Source organism: Onychostoma macrolepis, chromosome 18 (genome assembly GCF_012432095.1).
Source record: "Onychostoma macrolepis isolate SWU-2019 chromosome 18, ASM1243209v1, whole genome shotgun sequence".
Taxonomy (NCBI): domain Eukaryota; kingdom Metazoa; phylum Chordata; class Actinopteri; order Cypriniformes; family Cyprinidae; genus Onychostoma; species Onychostoma macrolepis.
This window is the reverse complement of record NC_081172.1, coordinates 8,494,057-8,507,026: the sequence shown is the minus strand read 5'-3', so window position 1 is coordinate 8,507,026 and position 12,970 is coordinate 8,494,057. Positions and strand designations below refer to the sequence as shown.

Below are 12,970 nucleotides of genomic sequence, written 5' to 3'. Positions count from 1 at the left end.
TTCCGATCAAATAAATGGCGTTTGGAAAATGCCTGTTTTTGGCTGAATAAAATTTCACTTTTCCCATTAAAGGCACTATTGTAAATTGATCAACACAAATTGAAAGATAAGCTATATGATATACAGTATACATATAAATATACAAAGCTACGGTATATAAATGCCACACCTCCTAGCCATATCAATGCCAATAGCCAACGCATAAACAAATCCGACAGTGACAGTCAATCCATCTCTGTCTTTTTCATACTCTCCCAGTCACTCTAAGGGTAGATTTAGTACCACAGGTTGTTGGGGTCCGTGGCCCCTGTCAAACATAAACCTCTCTCCCTTCCTGTGGTGGAGGGCAGTATATAGTCTCACCTGTCAACCCTTTGTTATTGCCAACCGTGTCAGGCAGGATGGTGAGCAATGGCAAAATGAAAAGACGAGGGAAATCTACAAGTGAAATGGAGTTCTAGACCCTGTGAGCAATTCAACACCCTCCCCCAATCCGGTTCTCCTCGCTCCTCATGCCCCGGCAGATGCCTATCACTCCACATCAGACGCGCCACGCATTAAAACCTCCCCGCAATTCATTTTACCTTTTATTACCGCCAGAAAAGAGCCGCTGTTGCCTGAATTTATGGTGTTTATTCAAATGTCTGCAAATGCAGGCTGAATTATGGCTGCCCATGAAAATATCATTTACTGCTAATCTCCCCCCTTTTCTCCTGTCATATATATTCTATGCTTGGATGTATGTGTCCTTTCAGCTTTGCTCCAGGAGCTACTTGGTTGGGAGCGTCCAGGGCAAAAGCAATGAAAATGAAGGAGAAACAAACAATTTCTAACCGCATGGAAGCACACAGGCTGCACACTATGAGACGAATAAGCACACAAAAGACATGAGCCTCAGAAAAATTCCATTCTGAAAGTACTGTGGTTCACTCACTTGAGACTCAGTTTAGTTTAAAGGGAATTTAACTCATTCTGGAATGCTTGATTGCACAAATTGATTTGGAACAACAGGATAAGAAACATCTCAGCAATTTAAAACTAATATCACAAAGTCTTCTGGAGCATTAGCGGTTTAGACACAACATGTGTACATTACTGGCACTGGTCGATTGCTGTTGGCTGATTAAATTAATAAAAAGCATGATTAAGTAATTAATGGGCACATGGTTAGGAGCTTCCTGCAGACTATTTGAACAACTATCATAAAGTAGGGACCAAAAATCTGAGACCACTAGTGAAAATGCTTCAGTTTCTAATTTAAATTTTGTTCTAATACATCAGCATAATTAGATTTGAGTGGAAACCAAATTTCAGAATGTCTCTGCATTTGGTTTGTGCGTTTTCCCTTATAAAGCAAAAATATATGGGAACACACACACTGCAATATACACACGGACCATGCATATATTGAAAAGTACAAAAAACACATATATAGCAATGAAGCCAAAAACTACACTGTATTTTTACATGATATAGCTTGAAATGCTCATTTAATTCATTTTTCTTTCATGAATTACGGCATGGGTTTCCATGAAGTTGAAATTATATTCATAAAATTGTATTTTTTTTTATTTAATCTGTCTCAGTTTGTTCTGTTTCTTCATGTCATTCCAGACAGACTGGATGATGATCAGATCTCTGTGTGGAGCACTGGCTGTTGTCAGACTCCTTCTGCAAACAAAAATTTAATCACTGGATTATTACAATGAATGCCAAAAATGAATGAATGAATAGATAGATAGATAGATAGATAGATAGATAGATAGATAGATAGATAGATAGATAGATAGATAGATAGATAGATAGATAGATAGATAGATAGATAGATAGATAGATAGATAGATAGATAGATAGATAGATAGATAGATAGATAGATCATTGATATATTTTAGTTTTAATAGTTTTAATGACAGCAACACTCCACAAATTTGTGTAAAAACTGAAGATCATGTTCTCCAGCATGATTTGACATTATCCAAAGAACATCTTGAGTTTCAATGAAACATCATCTAACCATTGACACCAAGATGTTTGCATGATCAATGTCAACAAAATTTGTATTTGAAGTCTAACCTAAAAATAGTACAGAATCTTAAATATTTCTTCATTTTACAAACATCTTTCTAGGCATACAATTTTTCTAAATATTTTCAGGTTTATATGGGATTTTGAGTCAGATTTTCAATTTGGTTTAACGTACACTACTAGCCAACAAAAATGTTCACATCTCTTTATATCAAAGTGCACTGTAAGAGACCGCCTGAGGCCAAATACATACAAGAACATGGAACAGAACACCAGCAATGTGAATATTTTATATTTCATGCAAATGCTAAATGCACTCATAAGTGTACATGAATCCCACAGGTGCATCTAAAAGTGGCACACTGTTAAATTGCTCATTGGCTATTAAGCAACACATGAATAGCTACTATTCATTCTTAGGCAGCTACAATTCACTCTTTTAAATTACTAGGTTGGACAATTGCATGGCCGTTCCTACATGCCTGGTACTTTAAGTACGGAAGTTAAACTGCATTATTATACAGTGCCACCAGCTTCATGTAAACTATTCATATAGAACTAATGCACGGTAGGTGGGATTTCATATTGAATTCACACAGTTTGACATCTTGTTCATGGTTGGCTGTACCTAAATGCATTCAGGAAAGCTGGGTGAAGCTTTTAAGGTCTGTAGGTGATGGGTGGTGAAACCAGACAGCTCACAGGATATTGCACGTATATCTCACTGACTCACCACACATGAGAGGGTTGGAAAAGGTTGCAGTGAAAAAGAGAATTTCTCAAAAGGCCCCGAAGATTAAAGTGGTAGTTCACCTAAAAATGAAAATTCTGTCATCTTTTACTCACCCCCACGTCTTTCCAGACCGTTTGACTTTCTATCTTCCATGGAACACGAAATGTTGAGTTTATAGGTGATTTTCCTACCTACTCTTTTCCATGTAATGAAAGTGAATGAGGATTGAGGCTGTCAAGCTCTGAAATCACAAAAAAAGTACCATAAAAATGGTTCATGTGGACTTGTGCACTATATTCCAAGTCTTCAGAAGCCATACAATAGATTTCTGTGAGGAACAGACCAAAAGTTGCAACATTCACATTCATGAGAGGTCATTAGAAACATAGTGGCATCTGATTCATAAATGAATCATTCTAAGCTATCTTATGAATTCAAAAGATGTGGGATACAGCCAGTGTTGGGGGTAATGCATTACAAGTAACGCAAGTTACATAATCAGATTACTTTAAGTAACTAGTAAAGTAACGCAATCATTTTTAATTTAGAAGGAAATATCTGAGTTACTTTTTCAAATAAGTAACGCCAGTTATTTTTTTTCTAATGTCTTGACTGACCGCTCTTGTGTTGCCATTTTGAGAGAAATTGGGACTAAGTGCAGAGGCATTGTGTTCGCTGCTGTGTGAACTAAATGTAGTGTATAGTAAATGTAATGTAAATGTAGTAAATGTGTAGTTCTAGACTAAATATGAAAATGTATTTATTAATCTCACCTGCACAAAAACAGATTCAGTATTCCTCAAAATGAATAAAAACAGTCAAATGCAAACTCAGAATATTATACAAACCAGCAATAATTAAATGTTAAATAAGAGAAATATAATTTATGTATTTAATCCCATTTTATTACCCAGTGTCTTTGCTACTGACCCAATTCAACCATACTAAGCAAAAATGACATTTGCATTTCATTTTGGTTCTTGCTGAATAGTGTGGAACTTTCTTCTCCTGCATCATATTCTTCATGCAATTTGTTTGAGCTGCGCCCTCTACTGTACAGACATGAATTTGCATTTCCTTCAGCCTGAGGCGTATTCATTTTACTTTAGCTGCGAAAAAGGTCTTTTACATTTGAATAACTTTTTATATTAAAAACAAACAAGCAAACCCTGTCCAGATTTAAAAAGTAACTTAAAAGTAACGTAATGCATTACTTTCCATAAAAAGTCATTAAGTAACTAAGTAATTAGTTACTTTTTTAGGAAGTAACGCAATACTGTAATGCATTACTTTTAAAAGTAACTTTCCCCGACACTGGATACAGTGTTAAGTTATTTTCCACTGAAGACAGAGACAACACGAGTAAACAATTTTCTAACTAAAAAATCACAATAACTAAAAGATATTTTTATATGTTATATTTTCTATGTTGTCAGTTAAGTATGATTATACCCTTACAAAAAGTGAAAAAATAAACAGAAAATATTTGAAGTAGAATTTTATACCATCATGTACAAATGCTTTTTGCTCAGTGACATCTTGTCCTTCATCCACATGACTTTGAATTCACATGCTGTTTTTAGTTCTCCCACTGATTCTGAAATGAAAGAAACCATTATCAACTGACATTCTAAGACTTCAGACTCAATATATCACAAGAAATGCTGTCATTCATACAGTACATGTTCTTTATGTAAATGTAGCTAGGCATACAGCTATGGCACTGGATGTGTATGTCAATAAAACCAGAAAGAACAGCACATGTATAACATCTCTAAACAATAATCGCTAATCATTCTTAATAATTTATACTTAATAAAATAAAATTGGGGCACTGTCGTAACTTTTTTTCTGTAAGTTTGATCCTATGGCTTTTGGTCAATTCCATATACTGCAATTAAGATTACGGACATATGAAAGGGATTTGTAACTGCGATATATAACATCCTAGGAATAATGCAATCAATGTTCCCTCTGAGCACAGCTAAAATTACACTACATGGAGAAGTGGGTCTATATAATGATTATAACCCTCACTTTTCTCTCTCCCTCCCTCCACCTCATTACAATTAAACCACAGCAGTTCAGCATATGCAACAGCTGGGCTGGAGAAATCATGCAGTTTAACACTTATGAAAGGAAATGAGGGTGACATGCTACTCAAAAAGGAACAGGTTAGAACATAACACGAGTTACAGAAGAAGAAGCCTTTGAAAGAACACGACTGCCTGTCTGCTGTCTAGTAAAGTCACATTCGCTCAGCATGAGCTGAGTTATCCGCGAGCGTCTTCAGCATGTTGACGGGATGTCTCCTTTCGTTTCTAAATCAATTCGGGGGTAGACATTATTAAGATAACAGACAACAAACTATTTATCTGCATGGCTGTGCATGAGGGTTATCTTACAGTTATTTGCTTGTCTCTCTCTGACAGCCCCAGAGTTCATCATCCAATAATGTATTCCTGTTGGAAGTGCAGTACATCTCTCAAACATATCAACAAGCCAAGGACAGTGCTGTGATGAGCTTTCTACTAGACCTCTATTCAAAATTGTTCAGCATCTCTTTAGTGAATACAAATGTTTCAAGGCCATAGGTTCTGGCCTTTACGAGAGCAACGGCTCTAGATACAGCACAAAAGAGAAGAGGGGGGAAGAACAATTGGAAAAATGTGTACTGTACATTGTGGTCTTTACAGTGCGAATGGGCAATCTGTTGAAGGCATTTCCCACTTAAATATCTTCAATGTCTCTTTGTTAGTTGCATTAACATTCGACAACCAGAAAATGTCAACGCTATATTGATTTAAATGCACAGTATATATTTTGTTATGTTGTATACTTTATACTGCTGTTCAACTACTTTGGGGTCAGCAAAATGTATTTTTTTATTTATATATACTGTATATATATATATATATATATATATATATATATATATTATTTTTATTTTTATTTTTTAAGAAATTAGTGCTTAGACCATGTTATTTTGAAATGTTTCACATTTCCACAAAAAAATTATTTAACAGCACAACTGTTTTCAACTCTTTTGTTTTCATCAGCGGGTAACCACAAAATGTAAGAAATGGCTGTATTATGTAAAAATTTATAAAAGCAAGAAAAAAATACCAGATAATATGAATGTTTCTTATGCAGCAAACCAGTGTGTTACAATCATGCGACACTGAAGACTGGAGTAATGGCTGCTAAATATTCAGCTTTATCATGGCTGGAATAAATTACATCTTATAATATTAAAATAGAAAACAGGTATTTTAAATAATAATAATAATAATAATAATTCACAGTATTACTGTGTTTACTTTGATCAAGTAAACAGCCTTGGTAAGCATTAGAGATGACTTCTGTCAAAAATATTTTAAAATCTTTCCAACAAACTTTTTGTGAAATGTCCTGCTTGAAAACAAATGCTGTTTTGTCATCTAATGCAATGACATTCATGCATGTTCATATGTGACTTCTATGAGTCCAAATACTAATCATGATAGCAACTATACTATGCATAGAGCAGATAATTCCTGTATAGCTATGAAGGTCATTCCTACAGAAACAGTGACCACAAGGTTATTTCACTGTATAAAAAGGTGTCTCTCTCATGAACATATGTATTTCTAACTGCAGTTTGAAAGGAACTGTTGTTCTTCTGAAAACAACGCCTTAAACTAATGTAAGACCAGTTTCCCAGTCTTAGCTGGTCTCCCAGCCTGGTCTGCTTTGCTGGTTTTACAGAATGGGCCAATTTTTGTTTGTTTTTTTTTAAGCAGAGAGAAACACGGGAACCTTAAAAGAAGAAGAAAAAACCTGATCTCAGATGAGCTCATCTCCCAGGCTATGATTTAACATCTCAATGTGAGATCTCAATTTTAAAATATCCCATCATGCCCTCAGGTTCACAGGGTGTCCGGAAGGAGAAAGGAGGTGCATATGAGGAAGGAAAGTAAAAGGTTATTAGACTCAAGGTATCCAACTTTTAGAACAAGCATTGTACAACCAAAACCCAAAGTTGCTTCTGTAAAGAGTTTCAAGAGTGGGATTGCAAGAGAAAACTACAAGCCACAAATACACACCACAAGAGAGACAGAAGTGCACAAATGCACACAAAAACAGCGAGAGACAAGTTTGCCAGGCACAAGCGAGTGAATTAAAACAGGAAGTCAAAAGATGGTGACACAAATAGACAGAGAGCACTGCCGTACCTGCTGTCATATGTAGGAGGGAGCTGAGTCAGTCAGCAGTAGTCGGCAGTAGTCAACACATCCAGCTCCAGAACCTTTCACAGCATGTTTGAAGAGAGCAACGCACTGCGGTCAAATGCCTGTGACAGTTAAAAATCCCCTCTTCGTGCAAGTTCTCGTCACACTTGGTGGTGAGATCTACCATTTTACGCCAAGATCCTGACTAACATAACTGTGATTAGTTTATTTGCTTTCTCGCATGGTGCATTGCTGGTGTCTACTGTTAGATTTGGCTTGTGTGTTGTGGGAGTGAGATAAAGGAGTGTTTGCTGTTTTGATAAATTGCGAGGAACTGAGAGGTGCATCGTGTGTCTTCGGGGCCTTTAAGCCTGAAGCATACGGAAATAGAGTTTTAGTTACTGCGTTTATTTTAGGAACACAAGCAGACTTTGGAATACTAGTGGAGGGGAGATGTGTACTAAGGAGGAGTTAGCTTTCAGCTTTATAATAAACATACTTTGCATACTCTTTGAAAAGCAATTAAATTCATGTTTTCCTATCTCCGTAAACTAATCTCCCTTTAGAGTCAAGCGCTCAGTATGGGCAATCAGAAAGCAGAGGGAAAGAATTTCGGGCGATTCAAATTGTGCTGCATTCTTCTGATAGCACACTCTGCAGGAAATGACAGATTAAATGAATATTTAAATTAGAAGGTGCAACATTTCATCATAATCTAATCTCCAGATAATCACCTGGAGAGATCAGAGAAAGGCTTCTGTTGCCGTCTCTTCTCAGTTCACTGTTCCATCAGCCAAATAAACTTCTGAGACTGAGCAAACAAGATGAAACAAGCAGGCAAAAAATAAATACAAAAGTACAGTGGGGACCAAAAGTCTGAGACTGCTAGTGAAAGTTAATATTTCTTATTTAATATTCCTCCAAATTCTACAAATTAGAGGGAAAGGTTGAACTGAAAAAATAACATGAATTTCAGAATATCTTATTATTTGGTTCATAAGACTCAAGCTGCATAAACTAAAACCTGATGATGATCATGTCATGATCCAGCATTATCACTTGTTCACCAATGAATCCTCTGCAGTGAATGGGTGCCGTCACAATTAGAGCCTAAACAGCTGATAAAAACATCACAATGGTCCACAAGTAATCCACATGACTCCAGTCCATCAGTTAATGTCTTGACCAATTAATGTCTTATAAAGAGAATAGCAGTGAGTCTACCATACATAACTGTTTTTGTTTGTAACAACTGCTTTGCATATTTTTCTCCTGATTCAGACGAGATGACCCTCTTACTGCAAGAAGCAATTTTATGGATAGAGGCCTCACATTTTAGAAGCAATAGTTTGAAGATGCAAATGTCTTAATGATGGATTTATTGATGTTAATTGATGGACTGGAGTCATGTGGATTACTTATGGATTATTGTGATTTTTTTTATTCCCATTCACTAAAGAGTATCCACTGGTGAGCATGTCATTTAATGCTGAATTTCTCCAAATCTGATGTAACAAACTCATCTACATCTTGGATAAATGATAAGTAAAATTTAAAAATTAAAATTTTGGGGTGAACTATTTAAGATACTGATATGCAACTTTTAACAGTGTATGTGTGTGCAAATGTATTGTTCAATACTGTAGCATAATTAAAATGGGTAGCATAAAAAAAAAAAACTGCCTCAAATATATTATTGTTCTCAGTAATCTAAATGTTCTTCTAAAAAACACAATCACTTATGATGGAATTATTGGAACTCCTGCTGACAGTTTTTGCAGGAATTGGATACCAATTAGCACTTTTGTTGCAAGTTCCTCAGAGAAGAGCTTTTTTAAAGACTATTTCCCCACTGAGATAAATAAAAACAAAAAAAACGTCACCAAAACTCCAAAATGTGTCACAAGCAAATCTGAAGAGCACACTTTTTAAGACAATATTTGTCTAGCAATTTTACAGACTTTTTCTAGAGAGTACGCTTATCAAAGCCATAAATCTTTTGGTGAAAAAAGCTTTTTCCATTTGCATCCTTATTGATCTTTGTCTATATGGGGATCTGCATTATTCTAAACATAAACCAGATCCTACAGTTGCAGCTTTTGGACCTTTTGTCCTTTTCGGACAGTAAGAGAGGTTATGGACAAAGGAGCTGCTTTCCTTTTCTGAAGAGTAAGAAAAGACAAAGGCATAAAAAATTTAAAAAAAACAGCAAATGATCCCGATAGTGGCATAATGGTCCATTAAGGTTTAGAATTACACCGCATTAACAGAAGCTCCACAACCACAGCATCATGGAGTCAATTCATTAGGAGTTGAGATAGAAAAGCACTTTCCATTAACAGCAATCTAATGATTCTCAATTAATAAAACACCAATCCTTTGTGCTATGGAAGATGAGATAAGAGCAATTTATCGTCTGGTACAGAGGTTACACTTGCCCTGCAACGCATTGTACACGAGACATCATTCAAGTGTGACCTCAAACTGCAATAGCAGCACTGCACCTTTAGATATATATCTTCTGTAGTACTTTTGACTATTTACCCAAGTATTAAAGTTTAGTGCATAACCCACCCTGAAACATATGCACTATAAATAACAGACACCGCAAATTATGTAGCTTGTTGAGGAGAGGTGTGCTATTATATTCCTAAGCAACCTTCACTCATAGTTTTCACCTAGCAAATGAGGGAAAAAATCCTTTAGACTTCAGAGATGCAAGTCATATCAGAAGGATTAAAATATAATAATGAAATTACCAGATTTAAACAGTAATAAGCAACCACTTAGAAAACGCATTTACATTTTCTTTAAGAAAAAAAAAAGTTATGCAGGTGTGATACAGGTACAGGGTTATTGAAATGTAATTTTTTTATTTTTTTTTAATCTCAACTAGAAAATGACTAAAAATAATAACAGAAAATTTAAAGTGTGAAAACTAACAAAAAAATAACTACATTAAAAAGGCAAATTCACAAAAAAATTAAATTAAAATTTGCATTTTTTTTTTTTTTTTTTCAAAACTATAATAATTCTGATATGGTAAATATATTTAAGAAAGAAAAAAAACACACAGCTTCAAAGAGCTTAGGAATGAAATTGATACAATTTTCTAGAGCTCCTTGTCTTTTAATAGATTGAAGTCATCAGCCTTCCTTCCGCCAAGGTTATTTTTAGTAGCTGACATTAATGAGGAAGATGAATCCATTGTAGCTTATCTTCCTTGTTTGTTTTCTAATAGAATTGAGTGATCACATATGCTGAATGTATCTGCTCTGTCTATGAGTGTTTGAGATTGCTTGTTAACAGGTAAATTATGATGAATGGGCAACAGGAATGATATAAATGACTTCTCTGAATGTATCGTGAAGTAGAAGCAGAGTAATCCTGCAACAGCGATCAATTACTATTGACTGATCTTGCAGACGGTTAACAAAGACAAGGGTCTGTGAGAAGAATAGGCAACAGCATAGAAAAGAATAAATTAACCCAAATGTCAATCTCATTCACCACCTACAGCTGAGATTGGGTTATAAATCATAACGGTTTGGGGATTTGATGGCACTGCCAAATATTACACTACATTTGCATCTGATTGGTATTAGAGAAACTTTTTTTTTTTTTAAATAAATAAGCCTCTCATTTCTGGAGTATGTGCATTGAGTGTCTATTTTATGCACACAACTGGAAAATACATTTCCAATTAGTGTGTTAATGAATATGCAACAATTTTCTTACTACATGAACCAGACATGTCACCTTTCATTTTATCAATGTTAAGAATTGGTGAAAATGTGTTAAAATGATCACATCCTACTTCTTTAAGCAGCTTGGAAAAGGGCTATTTCACAAAAGTGATGTGAGTGGGATTGAAACACACACTTCCAAAAGATTTTTGGGTATTTAGGCTTAATTTGGTTTCTGTTAGGCCCCGCGGATTAAGGGAAACCCAGAATTTCACATTTCATGAGTTCACCTGGCCATCCAGTTCTAATAGTTAATGGTAAACAAACTTGGCTTGCTGTCCTCGACTGAGGCTCGAACCCATAGGCTATAAAAGGTGTGCTGAGCTAATAATCTTGGGGGAGGGACTGGGGACTGGGCCAAGTTTTAATCCAGTAACATGGCAACACTCTGACTACGACAGATATATATTTCCATTATAATGTGATCAAAAAGAAAATAAAAGAAAATCAGTATTGCTGGTCTTCAATGATAACTGCACATTACTTTAATACATTTACACAACTATAACAATATATGCTGATTTAGTTCAAAACCAAGGGGAGTTTCCAAATATGATTTAGCAGTGCTATTATTTGAATTAGATCACGACAGAAGAACAGGATATCACCACAGTGGGAAAAAAAAAAAAATGCTAATAAAAACATGTAATGTCTAATACTAACACTAACACAGTATCAAATGTCATTATTTACTGGACCAATGTGTATTTAAGTAGTAAAGATGCATATGACATATCAGATGGTTATTTTTACTTTTATACACCACATTTCTCAGGCTTTAGGAAGTGTTGTGTTATATGTGTATATAAACAAAACACATCCAAAATCATGTATGACTTACTGTACAAATGTACAAAAATCAACACTACACAACTACAGGTATCAAAATCATTTTTACAAAAACAAACAAACAAAAACCCATTCTCTTAAAAATAAAGATTCCAAAAAGTTTTTTTTTTTTTTTTTTTGTATTTGGCATTGTCATAGAAGAATGGCTACATTAATGTTAAAGATTTTTCATGGAACCATCAATGCCAATAAATAACCTTTATTTTGAAGAGTGTAAAACAGACCAAAATGCAAAAGTGTTCATGTGATGAGAACTGAGCCAGACAGAAAGTGTATTTAGGGGGCTAGACAGCATGTGGGCAGGCAGACTCATAGAGGACACTGGCAGTGCTATCTGAGCACTGTGGGTGAGTGCGTCGAGCAGGCCGCAATAAAGATGATCTAATCATGTGTGTGAATGTGTGTGCTGCTCTAATCAGAACAAACCCACTCATGACTTATCACCATTCACTCCTTGGCAAATCTGCAGAATACCAACAGCTCTATTCATGAGTGTTACTGAAAAATATAATAAAGAAGCCAAAGACTGAAATCAATAAAGAATATGTAGGATGAAAATCTCAGGCATCTGTTTGTCAGAAAAGCCAAATCTTATTGAAGTAGATCTTGTCCAAATACCAAATCAACAAATCACTAATCTAACCTAGACACTCATTATGTTTTCCACAGTCAAAAAACTGGTAAGGGTCATGAAAGACACTCATTCTGAATTTCTTTCCTTTTAGATGCAACAACATTTTAAACCTGCAAACAGCAAAATTTGGAAAGCAGGTATACATTTGCTGTAGTGATGATTACTGTACTTCAGCGTGTTTCACTGGCAACATTCAACGCTGTCCTTGTGCCTGTGTTTCAAAGGGAGGCTTTCAGTGAAAATATTGCACTAAAATAACATGAAGAGCAACATTTCCTTGCTGGTTTTTTGTACTGTAACCCAACTCTACTCAGTTCCGCGTCAAGCTCCAAACCTCAATGTGTCCAGTAAGCTCTCTTAGAAATGACAAAAAGCTTAATATACTTAAAAGTATCATATCATAAATTGTTCACCATTTTCACAGAGATCTACTTACAGTGGTAGTCAAGTTTCATGCAACAAAAAGAGACAATTACATCATTATATTCACATCCAGAAACCTGCACAACAAAGTAAACCTTATCATATTATAATATAACAACTTAGGAGGGGGAAACAAATGCATGAAATTGCAAAACTGTAAGAAATTTTAGAACTGAATCACACAGCCCAAACCTAAAGCAAACATCAAGCCTAAATGACCATGTTTCAACTAATCCAAGATGTTCAATATCATACAATTTCACATCTCAAGCAAATTATTACAAGTTGTCATGAAAGTGTGATAACAATATAAGTATCTTTCCAATTCAGTCCTCAAAACTTCAAAGTG

The 12,970-nt window shown here is 35.2% G+C and overlaps 1 long non-coding RNA gene across 2 annotated transcripts in view; it reads right to left on the bottom strand.

Annotated features, from left to right (window-relative positions):
• Positions 1-1,530: 1,530 nt before the first annotated feature.
• LOC131524598 (uncharacterized) overlaps positions 1,531-12,970 on the bottom strand; it is a 35,410-nt gene continuing 23,970 nt past the window's right edge. For both annotated transcript variants that reach the window (XR_009267022.1, XR_009267023.1), the window contains 3 exons: positions 4,264-4,355; positions 2,872-2,999; positions 1,531-1,671 (listed from right to left, as the gene is read on the bottom strand). This is a non-coding gene — a long non-coding RNA (uncharacterized LOC131524598). The remainder of the gene's footprint in view (positions 1,672-2,871; positions 3,000-4,263; positions 4,356-12,970) is intronic.